Here is a 15,086-nt window from a genome sequence, read left to right on the forward strand (position 1 = left end):
TGGGTGATCACGCAAGGAACGGGGGGAACCCTCTCCAAACCACAGGTGCATCTCGCCCTGGGAGCTCAGGCTTAGTGTCAGGTAACATACAGGTCAGTAGTGAGGGCCGTAGCAAGCTGGCATCTTCAGCATGAAGAGCTCATAGGCAGGTCCTTAGCTGACTCCTGCTCAGCCTGGTGCTGGGCCTAACACAAAACACACACAGCAGCCCCGCAGCCTCCCCAGCTCCGGGTTCCCACTTCTGTGAAGCACGCACCTGGGCTGCCCCAGGAACACAAGGTGATGTTGCCTTCACGTCCTTGCAAACATGAAGGGCTGTCAGGCCCTCTCTTCCCCATGTGGGAACCAAGGAGTTGGACCAACCAGGAAATCACTAAGGTCATTCCATATTTTGCAATTGTCCAACACTTTCATTTTGAATGGCACCGCCTCACAATGTTTCTGCTCTCACTCATCTGACCCTCCTGCAGGGCCCCCTGTAATTGCACCACCTCCTGGGATTGGTTTTCCAGCAGCGAGCAGTGCTCCATCTAGAGGAAGCTGACAAGGAGCCAGAAAAATGCAACCACCAGCTCATTCATTCCAGCACCCTTTTTTCTAGATGAGGTTACTACTTCGGTCCTTACAATGCAAAAACAGATGAATTCTTCAAGTGATTGGTTCTCTTCTTTTAAAATCACATTCAGACCTCTATTGCTTCAATTGCCTCTGAAAATTTCACATACTTAAAATTAATGGTTATTAGCAGCAATGTTTTCAGAATAATATTTGTGAAGATAATTACTTTCACATGGAACAATCATGTCTGGGCAATACCGCATTTCATGCCATGCAATTGCAGTTAATCATTATTTTTGTGTTAGCCTCACTCTGTTGACCATCAAAGATTTCCTTCCCTGTGTGGAACAATTTACATCATTATCTGCAGGTTTTCTTGGTGACTCTTACCCCTCATACTTGGGTATTCGTCAGGGTTCTCTAGAGAGACAGAACTAATAGGACAGATGTACATAGTAAGGGGAGTATATTAAGGAGTATTAACTCACACCATCACAAGGACCCACAATAGGCTGTCCGCACGCCGAGGAGCAAGGAAGCCAGTCTGAGTTTCAAAGCTGAAGAACCTGAAGTCTGATGTTCGAGGGCAGGAAGCATCTAGTGTGGGAGAAAGACGTAAGCTGGGAGGCTGGGCCAATCTAGCCTTTTCACATTTTTCTGCCTGCTTTATATTCTGGCCGTGCTGGCTGCTGATGAAATGGTGCTCACCCAGATTAAGGGTGGGTCTGCCTTTCCCAGCCCACTGACTCAAATGTTCATCTCCTTTGGCAACACTCACACAGATACAATGAGGATCAACAATTTGCATCCTTCAGTCCAATCAGGTTGACACTCAGTATTAACCATCACGAGCCCACCCCTTGTCAACCTGAATCCATATACATCTCCTGAGATAAAAAATAATCCTCCAATATAGGCAATAATGAGATTATAATTACACCTAACATAATACAACTATCCTTGGTACAACTGGAAATGCACCAATCCCCAACCCAAATGCTGTTATATAAAGTTAACAATACTTAAATGCTGGTACGAAGTCAATAAATCTTATGTCACATGATAAAGGAGAAAGGAAATACAGTGAAGATATTTTCTTAGTACAAGTGCATACATGCACAAACATGTTTTTAACAAAAGGAGGAGAAAATACTCATGACAATTACAGTCCTCATTTCTGCAGCTGGTCCCGTGGTGGTAGCTGGTGTTGATGACTAACTTCTTCTCCTGCCCATTCTGTATTCCCTTTGCCTTCAGCAAGCACCTCAGCAGGTCGTGTTTCTTTTTTTCCTGGTGGAGTGACCAAAGCCTTCATTGCTGAAGGGTCTGGCCCATTTGTAGTCCTGCCTGGATTGGGCTGTTGCAGTTTCCCATTGATCTGAATCACAGGGCGTGGTAATACTAAGAAATGCCCTAATGGAGCTCCTGTATTCCATGCCTACTCTTTCTTACCTCCGTTGTGGAGTAGTAGACTGATTTCATCTTGACAGTCCAGGTCAATCATCCCAGCCAACACTGTGACTCCCTTCTTAGCCTGTTGATTTAAAGGTAGGAGGAGCCCAAAGTGTCCAGGTGGCAATCTTAACTTCCAGTTTAATGCAATTGTCCTTGTGTTTTCTGGTGGCAGCATTCCTCCTCCTGGAAATCAGACCTCTAGGCCAGCAGAATGTAATGTCCTGGAAACTGAAAGCAAAAATTTTGCTAGAGGATCATGAGGGGTGATGGTGAGTGGTGCCACTTCCACTTCCACCCCTTGATTCCTCGACCCGTGAATCCTGGCTATGGGAGAAACAGGATATATTGGACACTGATTTAGAGCATACACAGCCTTCTGGAGAACTTGGCCAGCCCCAGCCCTGCACAGTATTGTCATCCAGTTGGTGCTGTAATTGTGACTTCAAAAGGCCATTCCACCATTCTATCAATCAGCTGATTCAGGATGATGGGGAACACGGTAAGACCAGTGAATTCCATGAGCATGATCCCTCTGCCGCACTTTGTCAGCCATTAAGTGCGTGCCTTGGTCAGAGGCAATGCTGTGTGGAATACTTGACGGTGGATAAGACATTCTGCGAGTTCACGGATGGTAGTCTTGGCAGCAGCACTGCAAGCAGGGTAGGCAAACCCGTATCTGAGGTAAGTGTCCATTCCAGTGAGGACAAACCTCTGCCCATTCCACGATGGAAGAGATTCAATATAATCAACCTGCCACCAGGGAGCTGGCTGATCACCCCCAGGAATGGTGCCATATTGAGGGCTCAGTGTTGGTCTCTGATGCTGGCAAATTGGGCACTCAGCAGTGGCCATAGCCAGGTCAGCCGTGGTAAGTGGAAGTCCATGTTGCTGAGCCCATGTGTACCCTCTATCCCAGCCACCAGGCCCACTTTGTTCATGGGCCCATTGGGTGATGACAGGGGTAGCTGGGGAAAGAGGCTGAGTGGTGTCCACAGAATAGGTCATCCTATCCACTTGATTATTAAAATCCTCCTCTGCTGAGGTTACCTGTTGGTGAGCACTCACACGAGATGCAAATATCTTCACAGTTTTTATCACTCAGAGAGGTCCATCCACATCCCTCTTCCCCAACTTTCTTTGTCAACAATTTCCCAATCATGCTTCTTCCAAGTCCTTGACCATCCAGCCAAACCATTGACTACAGCCCATGAGCCAGTATATAAACCGGCATCTGGCCATTTCTCCTTCCAGGCAAAGTGCACAACCAGGTGCCCTGCTCGAAGTTCTGCCCACTGGGAAGATTTCCCTTCACTGCTGTCCTTGAGGGATGTCCTAGAAAGGGGCTCTAGTGCTGCAGCTGTCCACTTTTGGGTGGTGCCTGCATATCGTGCAGAACCATCTGTGAACCAGGCCCTAGTCTTCTCTTCCTCTGTCAGCTGCTCATAGGGAACCCCCCATGAGGCCATCAGTGTGGGCTGGGGAGAGATGGCAGGTGGCAGGAGTGGAGACCATGGGTATTTGAGCCACTTCCTCATGTAACTTACTTGTGCCTTCAGGACCTGCTTAAGCCCAATCACGTATATACAACTTCCGTTTGATGATGGAATGCTGCTGTACATGACCCACTTTATGGCAAGATGGGTCACAAAGCACCCAGTTAATGATAGTTCAGATTGCATGGTGACTTGATGACCCAGAGTCAAATGTTCAGCTTCCACCAAAGCCCAGTAACAGGCCAAGAGCTGTCTCTCAAATGGAGAGTAGTTATCTGCAGAAGATGGCATGGACTTGCTCCAAAATCCTAGAAGTCTCTGCTGTGATTCACCTATGGGGGTCTGCCAGAGGCTCCAAACAGCATCCCGATCTGCTACTGAGACCTCAAGCACCATTGGATCTGCTGGGTCATATGGCCCTAGTGGCAAAGCAGCTAGCAGAGCAGCCTGGACCTGTTGCAGAGCCTTCTCCTGTTCTGGACCCCACTCAAAACTGGCAGCCTTTTGGGTCACTCCATAAATGGGCCAGAGTAGCACACTCAATTGAGGAATGTGTTGCCTCCAAAATCCAAATAGGCACACTAGGCATTGTTCCTCTTTCTTGGTTGTAGGAGGTGCCAAATGCAGCAACTTATCCTTCACCTTAGAAAGAATATTTTGACAGACCCCACACCACTGAACCTCAATAAATTTTACTGCGGTAGAAAGTTTCTGAATTTTAGCTGGAATTATCTTCTGGCAGGTGAATATCTCACCAATAAGTCCAGTGTTTGCTACTTCTTGCTCACTAGATACATAATGTCATCAATGTAATGGACAAATGTGCTATCTTGTGGAAGTGATCAAGGTCTCTCTGAATAAGATTCTGACACAAAGCCGGGGAGTTGATACACCCCTGAGGTAGGACAGTAAAGGTATATTGCTTGCCTTGCCAGCTGAAGGAAAATTGCCTCTGGTGGGCCTCATGGACAGGAATGGAGAGAAAGACATTTGCCAAGTCAATGGCTGCACACCAGGTCCCAGGAGATGAGTTAATTTGCTCAAGCAATGAAACCACATCTGGTGCAGCAGCTACAGTTGGAGTCACCACTCTGTTAAGCTTACGATAATCTACTGTCCTTCTCCAAGATCCATCTGTCTTCTGCCAGGCCAAATAGGAGAGTTAAATGGAGATGAGGTGGGGATCACCCCCTACATCTTTCAAGTCCTTGATGGTGGCACCAATCTCCACAATCCCTCCAGAGATGCGATATTGTTTTTGATTTACTATTTTTCTAAGTAGAGGCAGCTCTAATGGCTTCCACTTGGCCTTTCCCACCATAACATCCCTCACCCTGCCAGTCAGGGAGCCAATTTGGGGTTTCCGCCAGCTGCCAAGGATGTTTTTGCCAATTATGGATTCTGGCTCTGAAGGAATGACTGCAGGATGAGTCCAGGGACCCACTGGACCCACTGTAAGTCAGATCTGAGCTATAACTCCATTAATTACCTGACCTCCATAAGCCCCTACTTTAACTGGAGGACCAAATGACATTTTGGGTCCCCTGGAATCAACGTCAGCTCAGAGCCAGTGTCCAGTGGTTCCCAAAATGTCTGATCATTTCCCTTTCCCCAGTGCACAGTTACTCTGGTAAAAGGCCGGAGGTCTCCTTGGGGAAGGGTGGGAGAAAGATTCACTGCATAAATTGTCAGTAGTGTGATGGGTCCTTCCTCAAGGGGATGGAGCCTCCCTTCTTTCAAGGGGTCCTGGGTCTGTAAACTGGCTCAGGTCTGGAAATTGATTGAGGGGCCATGATTCTCTGTTGTTATAATTGAAATTAGTCCTTTGTCCCTTCGACCTGGAAGTTTTCTGCTTACATAAATTAAATAGAAATGTAGTAGGCTTCCTATAAATTTCATTTCTAGGAAAACCGTGATTAGCCAAGGCCAGAGCTCTCAGACTATTCTGATTACTCCTTTGCCTCTACTGTCCATTACGATAGCTATGCCCACCTTGCCTTTGATGCGTTGAGTGCCGCTACTTGGCTCCTGCCACCTCAGGATCCAATTATTTCTATTGTATTTAAAGTTTGTAGTTGAGTGACTGCAGCTCCCACTGTTAGATGTGGCATACAGAGAAGAGCAGTTACAGGGCTCTTCAAAGATGCAGGTGCTGCCCTCACAAATCTATTTTGTAAGGCATTAGTCAAGGGTATAAATTCTGGACCCTCCCAGCTGGGATGAGTTGGTCTAAAGTGCCTAAGCCACTTCACCATCCCAATCTCCCTAAGCCTTTGCATCCCTTCCTCTATATTAAACCAAGGGAGATCAGGCATTTCCAGCTTATTCACGGTGGGCCATCTTTTAATCCATGTTTCAGCTAACAAAGCAAATAAACTATTACAACCTTTTTTAACATCCTGAGCTACAACATTAAATGCAGAATCCCACTTGGTGGGTCCAAATCAATAAATTCATCTTCATCCCACTCTATGTTCCTTCCACCATCGTCCCACACCCTTAATATCCATTATGAATAGGCCTGTTCTCCATATTTCTACTTATATAAATTAGAAAAGCAGTCCTTTACGAGTGTAGCACACCTCCCCATGGCTCACACCCTGAACCTCACCTTTAGGGGCCTGCCAGGACTTTAGTCTAGTGATAGGTCTAGAAGCAAACCGGGGTGTTGGGGGTGGCTTCTGAGGAGAATCAACATGATCTTGCCTGGCAACTGCCTCGGGGGAGGCCATCACTGTTGCCTCAGGCAGCACAGGGTTTATCTCCTTCGGCAAAAGTGGAAAGGCTGATGGCAGCGTGGGTCAGGGAGTGGGGATGTTGCCACTATTGGGGATGGGGAAGCTGTTTCTTCTGGCAAGAAAGGCTCATCAGAGTTTATAAGCTCAGTGTCCTCAGCTTCATCAGGGTCCTCCCACATGTCCCCATTCCAAGTTACAGGGCCCCCTTCTTTTCCAATCAGTGCTCTCACTTTTAACATGAGACACCTGGAGAGGCTGTGCATGCACCTTTCATTGCAGGTCAGCCACTCACATGATAAGACCTTGTGTCTAATTTTCCAAAATTTCAGCTCTCTTTCTACAGGAGATAAGACTGTCACTCAGGGCACAAAGCTGGGGAGTTGATATCTTAGCAGATTTGAGGCTCAGTATCTGCTTCTGAAGAGGGGAGTTAGAATCCCTGAATTCATCATTTGCTTTTATCACTTTGTCCAGTGAACTTAGGAGCAAGACCAGCTTCATTATGTTCCTTGGTTCTCCACATATGGTCAAAGGTATTATGTATAGAGTCACTAAACTCCTTACCTCTCACGAGCAGTGAATCAGGAGTGTCAAATGCATTTATTTTGCATAAATCTCTAAACAGTTCAAGCCAAGGGCTATGAGTGTTCTCCAAACTATTAGAAGTATAGTTCTTAACATTTTGGGCTCTAATCATTTTAAGCATCCAACTCCAGAAACCCTAACACCAGTGAAAAAAACGCCAACCTCAATATTCTGTTTCTCTAGAATCACTCCCAGTACCAAAATCTGTATTAGTCAGGGTTCTCTAGAGGGAGAGAACTAATAGGATACATATATCCTATTTAATACTCCTTAATAAACTCCTTTTCATATATATGTATATAAAGGGTGTGTGTGTATCTATGTGTGTGTTTGTGTGTTTTCTCTTGCAAAGGCCTTTTTGATAAGGACTTATCTTAGGGGGAATCAAGAACTTACTGAAAAGAACAGAATTCAAGGAAATAAATTTCTAAGAAACAAAAAGAAAGCACCTTCTTTTCTGTTCAGCATCTCTGCCAGCAAAGCTGAGGAGGCAGAAGCAAAGTATGGGGAGGTCCAGGGTCCTCACAGCTGGGTCTGTGGTTTGCTGGGGGGTGTGGGAAGATCTGGGGTCCTCACAGCTAAGTTTGGGGTTTGATTCCATGGTATGATAACTTCACAGCCTGCTGTGAGTCATTCACTATTCCTGAGACTTGATTTTCTGATTTTTAAGAAAAGGCTGATGACAAATAAAGCCTCCATCAGAGGAAGGCAGAGCCACACAGGACGATCCACTGAAAGGTCCTCTTTAGGATAAAACACATTAGAGGTGTTTGCAAAATGTCTGGGAGCCAAACTGAGCATTAACACATAGATAATGAAAACCCTAGTCCAGAAAGGCCGGTGGCACAGACAGGAACTCACAGGCTCAGCCCCAGGGCTGACTCTGGACCTCCTGACATCTCCTTGTCCCTTTACCAACATATTTTCATTTCTTCCCCTTCTCAGATGACTTAGGTCTGGGGATTACCAACCACAGAGCCTGCCAGTTCCTTCCAGAGCACAGATGCAAACACACACAAACACACCCATGGACACAAAGTGATACATACACAAGCATACATAAACATGCCATACACTCATGAGTACACACGTGTTCACATAAACACATACATCTGACAACCATTTAATTAAATATCTTAAGTCACCACATTCTCCATTTTTCCCTAATGGCTTACTCAATTGTCCTTTTTTTTTTTTTTAACAACAAAAAAAAGGACTTTATATGTTTACAGCAGTTTTAGGTTCACCACAAAATTGAGCAGAAGGTACAGAGATTTCCCACAAACCCTTCCCACACACACACATAGCCCCATCCACTACCAGTATCTCCACCAGAGGGAACATTTCTTACAATCCGTGAACTACATTGACACATTATTGTCACCCAAAGTCCGTAGTTGACATTAGGGTTTGCTCTTGATGTTGTACATTCTATGGATTTGGACAAATTTTTAATGAGACATGTTCACCACTGAATTATCATACAGAATAGTTTCACTGCTCTAGAAATTCTTTCTATTCTGCCCAGTCATGCCTCCCTCCTCCCAATCCCTGGCAACCACTAACCTCTTTCTTGTCTCCATAGTTGTTTTTTTTTTTTTTTTAGGATGTCATCTATGTGTAATAATACATCATGTACGCTTTTTGGCTTCTTTCACTTGGGAATAATGTTCATTTAAGGTACCTCTAAGCCTTTGCATAGCTTCATAGCTCATTTCTTTTTAGTGCAGATCATATGCCTTTGTCTGGGTGAATCACAATTTACTTATCCATTGACCTACTGAAGGACATCTTGGTTGCTTCCAAGTTTTGGAAACTGTGAATAAAGCTGCTATAATCATCTGCATGCATGTTTTTGTGTGAAATTAAGTTTTCAACTCATTTAGGTAAATATAAAAGAGCATAATTGCTGGATCATATGGTAAAAGTATATTTAACTTTCTCAGAAACTGCCAAACTGTCTTCCAAAGTGGCCAAACCATTTTGCACTCTCACCAGCAATGAGTGAGAGTTCCTGTTGCTCCACATCCTCACCTACAACAGTTGTCCTACTGTTGTGATAATTTACATTCCCTGATGACAGATGATGTGAAGTATCTTTTCCTATACTTCACATCTGCCTATCTTCTTAGGTGAGGTATCTGTTAAGGTCTTTGTACAATTTTTATAATTGGTTTGTTTCTTTTCTTATTGTTGAGTTTTAATAGTTCTTTCTATAACTTGGATAACAGTATTTTATCAGACATATATTTTGCAAATATTTTATCCCAGTCTGTGACTTGTCTTTTCATTCGCCTGGCAGTATCTTTTGCAGAGAAAAACATATTTAATTTAATTTTTTTTTTTTTTTCGAGACGGAGTCTCGCTCTGTCACCCAGGCTGGAATGCAGTGGCTGGATCTCAGCTCACTGCAAGCTCCGCCTCCCGGGTTTACGCCATTCTCCTGCCTCAGCCTCCTGAGTAGCTGGGACTACAGGTGCCCGCCACCTCGTCTGGCTAGTTTTTTGTAATTTTTAGTAGAGACGGGGTTTCACCGGGTTAGCCAGGATGGTCTCGATCTCCTGACCTCGTGATCCACCCATCTCGGCCTCCCAAAGTGCTGGGATTACAGGCTTGAGCCACCGCGCCTGGCCCATATCTAATTTTAATGAAGTCCATCTTATAAATTATTTCTTTCATGGACTGCGGCTTTGGTGTTTTATCTAGAAAGTCATTGCCCAACCCAAGGTTATACAGATTTTCCTCTGTTATCTTCCAGGAGTTTTATTGTTTTGCATTTTACATTTAAATCTATGATTCACTTTGAGTTATTTTTATGGCGGGTGTAAGGTCTATGTCTAGATTCATTTTTGTACACGCAGATGTCCATTTGTTGAAGACTGCCTTTTCCCCATTATAATGTTTTTGCACTTCCATGAAGGAGAAGTTGACTATATTTATGTGGTTCTATTTCTGGGCTATTACATTCCATTAATCTATTTGTCTATTCTTGCAGCAATACCACATTGTCTTGATTAAATTAGCTTTATAGTTAAGTCTTAAAATCAGGAAGTGTCAAGCCTCCAACTTTGTTCTACTTCAATATTGCATTGGCTATTCTAGCCTTTCCATCTCCATATAAACTTTAGAATCAATTTGTCAATATCCACAAAACTGTTTGCTAGAATTTTGGTTGATATTGTATTGAATCTATAGATCAAGTTGGAGAGAACTAAAATCTTAACAATATTGAGTCTCCCTATTCATGAACATAGACTATCTTCTTCATTTATTTTTTTCTATGATTTCTTTCATCTGAGTTTTGCAGTTCACCTCATTTAGACATTATACACATTTTGTTATATTTACATCTAAGTATTTTATTTCTTTTAGTGCTAATGTAAATGGTATTGTGCTTTTTAAATTTCAAAGCCCACTTTTACTTTTTCATTTCTGGTACATAGGAAGGCAATTAAATTGTGTATAATAAATAACCTTGCATTCCACAGCCAAGAGCTTTCAGTATGATGTTGAAAAGAAATGATGAGAAGGGACATCCTTATATTGTTCCTGATCTTGGTGGGAAATCATCTAGTTTCTCTCCATTATCTATGTTGTTAGCTGTGGGATTTTTTTGTAGCTAATCTTTATCAAGTTAAGGACGTCCTTCTCTACTGTTAGCTTACTAAGAGTTTATATCACAAAATGAATGTTGGGTTTTGTGGAATGCTTTTCCTGCATCCATTTTTATGATCATTAGGGTTTTCTTCTTTAGTTTGTTAATGTGATGAATTACATTAATTTCCAAATGCTGAACTAGCCTTGCATAGCTGCAAAAAACTCCACTTGGTTGTGGTGTGTAATTCTTTTTATACATTGTTGAATTCCATTTGCTAATATTTTGTTGAGGATTTTTTGCATCTATGTTCATGAGAGATACTGGTCTATAATTTTCTTTTCTCATAATGTCTTCATCTGGTTTTGGTATCGTGATAAATCTGGCCTCATAGAATGCACTAGGAAGTATTCCTTCTGTTTCTGTTCTCTGAAAGTGATTGTAGACAATTGGTATAATTTCTGCTGTACTGTTTGGTAGAACCAGGGAACCTGTCTGGCCTGGCATTTTCTGTTTGAAAAAGTTATTAACTATTGATTTAATTCATTTAATAGACGTAGGCCAATCTAGACTGTCTGTATTTTATTGCGTAAGTTTTGGCAGATTGTGCTTTTTAAGGAATTGGTGCATTTCATCTAGGTTATCAAATTCGTCAGCACAGAGGTGTACGCAATCTCGATAGAATCTATAGTAATATCCTCTCTTTGATTTCTAATAATATTAACTTGTGTTCTCTTTCTGCGTATGTAGCCTGGCTATTGGCTTATAAGTTTGTTTATATTTTCAAAGAAATAGTTTTTTTTTCTATCTTGATTTCCTGTCTTCAGTCCCTGATTTCTTCTGTAATTTTCATCATTTATTGTCCTCTGTTTACATTGGGTTTAAATTACTTCTCTTTTTCTAGTTTCCTAAGGTGAAAGCTTAGATGATTAATTTTTGACATTTCTTCTAATATGTGCTTTCAATTCTATATATTTCTCTCTAAGCACTGCTTTTACTGCATGCCACAAATTTTGATAAGTTGTATGATTATTTTGTTTTAGTTGAAAATATTTTTAAGATTTCTATTGAGATTCATTCTTTGACCAGTGTGTTATTTATAAGTGTACTGTTTACTCTCCAAACATTTTGTGACTTCCCAGCAATCTGTTATTGAACCCTAGTTTAATTCCATTGTAGTTTAAGAGCAGACACTGTACAATATCTGATACGGATTGGCTGTGTCCCCACCCAAATCTCATCTTGGATTATAGCTCCCATAATTCCCATGTGTTACGGGAGGGATCTAGTGGGAGGTAATTGAATCACGGGGGCAGTTTTTTCCATATTGTTCTCGTGGTAGTGAATAAGTCTCATGAGATCTGATAGTTTTATAAGGGGAAACCCCTTTTTCTTGTTTCTCATTCTTTTTTGTCTGCCACCATGTAAGATGTGCCTTTCACCTTCCACCATGATTCTAAGGCCTCCCCAGCCACATAGAACTGTGAGTCTATTAAGCCTCTTTTTCTTTATAAATTACCTAGTCTCAGGTCTGTCTTCATCAGCAGTGTGAGAACAAACTAATACAATATCTGTTCTTTTAAATTTGTAAAAGTGTGTTTTTATGGCCCAGCATGTGGTCTGTCTTGGTGAATTCTTCATGTAATCTTCAAAAGAATGCTATTCTGCTGTTGTTGGGTGAAGTAGTCTGTAGATGTCCATTACATGCAGTGGATTGATGATGCTGCTGAAATTTGCTATGTCCTTTCTTATTTCTGCCAGGCGGGTCTATCCATTTCTGACCAGTTGCACTCTTATGGCTGCTTGGGTTATCTGTTGTCAACTCAGCAACCCTCCATTTCCCTTCTCAAAGCAGAAAGAGAAACCAGGTTCCATGTTTCTCCAGATCCTTTCCCATATGTCTCAGGCTGAGAGTTTGCTGAAAGAAACTCATTAAAGACCTGGGAGGGTAAAGAGGAGATGCCAACCGTTTTTGAAGTCAGATAAGCACACCCTTGGGCAGATGCATCCGTGGGGCTACCCATTGTGTCCTGAAAGCCACAGCTTCAACACTGTCGACTGTGGGAGATGTTCCAGAGTTTTCATGAGAATCGCAATTTTTATTTTTCTTAAGAACTGACAATTTTATGGTTTTTGAATATATTATTTTATTTTTTCTGGGGGGAGGTGTTTGTTGTTTGAGACAGAGTCTCGCTCTGTCGCCCAGGCTGGAGTGCAGTGGCACGATCTCTGCTCACTGCAGCCTCTGCCTCCTGGTTTCAAACGATTCTCCTGCCTCAGATTCCCGAGTAGCTGGGATTACAGGCACCCGCCACCATGCCCAGCTAATTATTATTATTATTATTATTATTATTATTATTATTATCTTTTTTTTAGTAGAGACAGTGTTTCACCATGTTAACCAGGCTGGCCTCGAACTCCTGACCTTAAGTAATCCAAAGTTGCTGGGATTACAGGAGTGAGCCACTGACACCGGCCAAATATCACATTTTCGACGGCAGATTCTCTGCCCTTTGCATTCCAGCAATTCCAACTTGGTGAGAACCCGTTTCTCCCTATCTTCAAACTGTTACAGCTGGAATTCCTGGAGCTGCTCCCATTTTCCTGACCAAATCCTAGTGGGTAGAGTTCAGGTGTTGGGTTGTTGGGTAAGGGCAGCGGTTGCTTAAAGCTGCAGTGGAGAACATGGAGAAAGACAATGACAAGGCTCAGTGACTCATATTTCCATTTTAAGCCATGAGTGCAGTGCTACAGAGCTTTGGGATTCCCCTGAAATTATTCCTTATTTCTTGTAACTACAGAATTAAGACTTCTGAAAACTCAGGCCAATTTGCAGGTGGCTGACTAATTCTATCAGGCAGTGAGTCTCTCTACAGTTAGGGCATTGATGGGTAAAGAGTGGGAATGAGAACAGATCTCAGCATGTCTGTGTCCCTTTTGCACGTTCATATCCTACTGACTTTCCTTCACCTTCCTCCCCTACTGGCAGTCACTTTTGCCCAAAGATCCTCAAATTATGTTTTCTGAGGCAACAATCTGGCAGGACAATGCTGATTTTCCTCAATATGCAGCTGGTCACTCCCCATATTTCTAGTCTCATAGCTAGCCCCAAATCTTATTATGAAGCCTAATTTCAGAAGAGCTAGCCCATGATGCAATGGTCATGACAATGGCAGAAATGTGCGTGGAAATATGTGTTTAAGGCTGTAGAATCCTCTGTTGGATTAGACCAACTGTATTGATATGGGTGCAATGACTAGAGATTCTGGATTGAATGACTAGAGATTCTGGATTGAATTTGTTTAATTACTTGAGAGAGACTCTATTGGTTTCTTTGGTTAGTTGACTCACAGTGGCCATACTAAGTGAGGTTGAGTTGCCATAGCTTCCTTGGTGTGCGGTCCCAGAAGAAATTCAAAGGTTTATGGAAGTAGGGTGCCTACTCCCATACCTGTTCTCTTGCTGCATCTACATTCACTTCTTTGCCAAAAGACTGAAAAACTCCTAAGTGAGGAAGGCACCAGCATCCCAGAAACTCTGCTGAGGCACTTTCCTGCTGAGCAGGCATGGTACTGGGTTATGCCACCATTGAAGGTGGCTCCTGGAATCCAAAGAGATGGTGGACCCTGGACGGGATGGCAGAGCCCAGCAGCAGCACTGAACCTTCAGACCAGGTGGGTTGGTTCCTTTCATGGGCAGCAGGGCTGATGGTGTGACCTGCAGATCTATCTAGCTATGGCTAACTGATCACGGAGTTCTTAGGACTGAAATAGAGGGGGAATACATTGCAGTTGTAATTGATTTGCGTAGGTGAAAAATCTCCAAGTGGATAGAGACTGGACTTACCACAGTAAAGAGACCTGAGCTCTCAATCCATTTCAGGGAGTCAGTTCCCAGAACCTGCAGCCCTGAATGAAGGGAAGTCCAAGTCCGTTTGAGGAAAGACTGCCAAGCCGTCGTACTGCAGATCTCCCTTTTAGCCTCTGTAAAGCACTTGCAGAGACTGGCAGCTATGAGTGGTGGACAAAGGGCTCCCGGACCCTGGCTCTGGGCCGATGCCAAGTCGTTGGAGTCCCAGTGCCCGCCACGGCCCCTGTCACAATGTGTGGATAATGTGGGTCGGGGGACAGCTGCCTTTGTCTTGGACTCATCCCACACTTGTCTCAGGGCCCCAAACACACCTTGGGGCTCTTTATCTCCCCTCTGAGTACAGAGCTGAACAGATACGTGTCCTACTGGTGGAACCTCCATGTTGGTGTCTGGACCCCTGCATTCAGGCCCATTATGGTTGGGTGACTGGACATCCTAGAATGGCTTTTCCTTTGGAAAATGGAAAACCAAAAGCCACACTGTAGAAAAGACTTGAAAGATGTGGAGGAGGAAATTTTTATTACATTTCTTTCGATTGCCTCTTGGCTCAGGCAGAAAGCAAATAAATTATTAGCAATGGGAGTGCTCTACTATAAATATCAACAGATGGAACTCCAGTTCCAGCTCTTGTCCCAGATGTGCCCTGTATCCCAGAGCAAATCAAAAACATCCCTGATACCTGGCAAACAGCTACGAAACTGGCCAGTGGTTATTTCTCCTGCAGTTTCTAGCTGTCAGCACACATCGCCAGAAGTAGACTGCCTCCAAATGGAAATAGTATACCTTTGTGTT

General features: G+C 43.3%; 1 protein-coding gene across 23 annotated transcripts in view; it reads right to left on the reverse strand.

Annotated features, from left to right (window-relative positions):
• Positions 1-15,086, reverse strand: part of SNTG2 (syntrophin gamma 2) — a 375,050-nt gene that overhangs the window by 183,545 nt on the left and 176,419 nt on the right. The gene's annotated exons all lie outside the window — the stretch shown is intronic.

The sequence above is a fragment of the Macaca fascicularis genome, chromosome 13 (assembly GCF_037993035.2).
Source record: "Macaca fascicularis isolate 582-1 chromosome 13, T2T-MFA8v1.1".
Classification (NCBI taxonomy): Eukaryota; Metazoa; Chordata; class Mammalia; order Primates; family Cercopithecidae; genus Macaca; species Macaca fascicularis.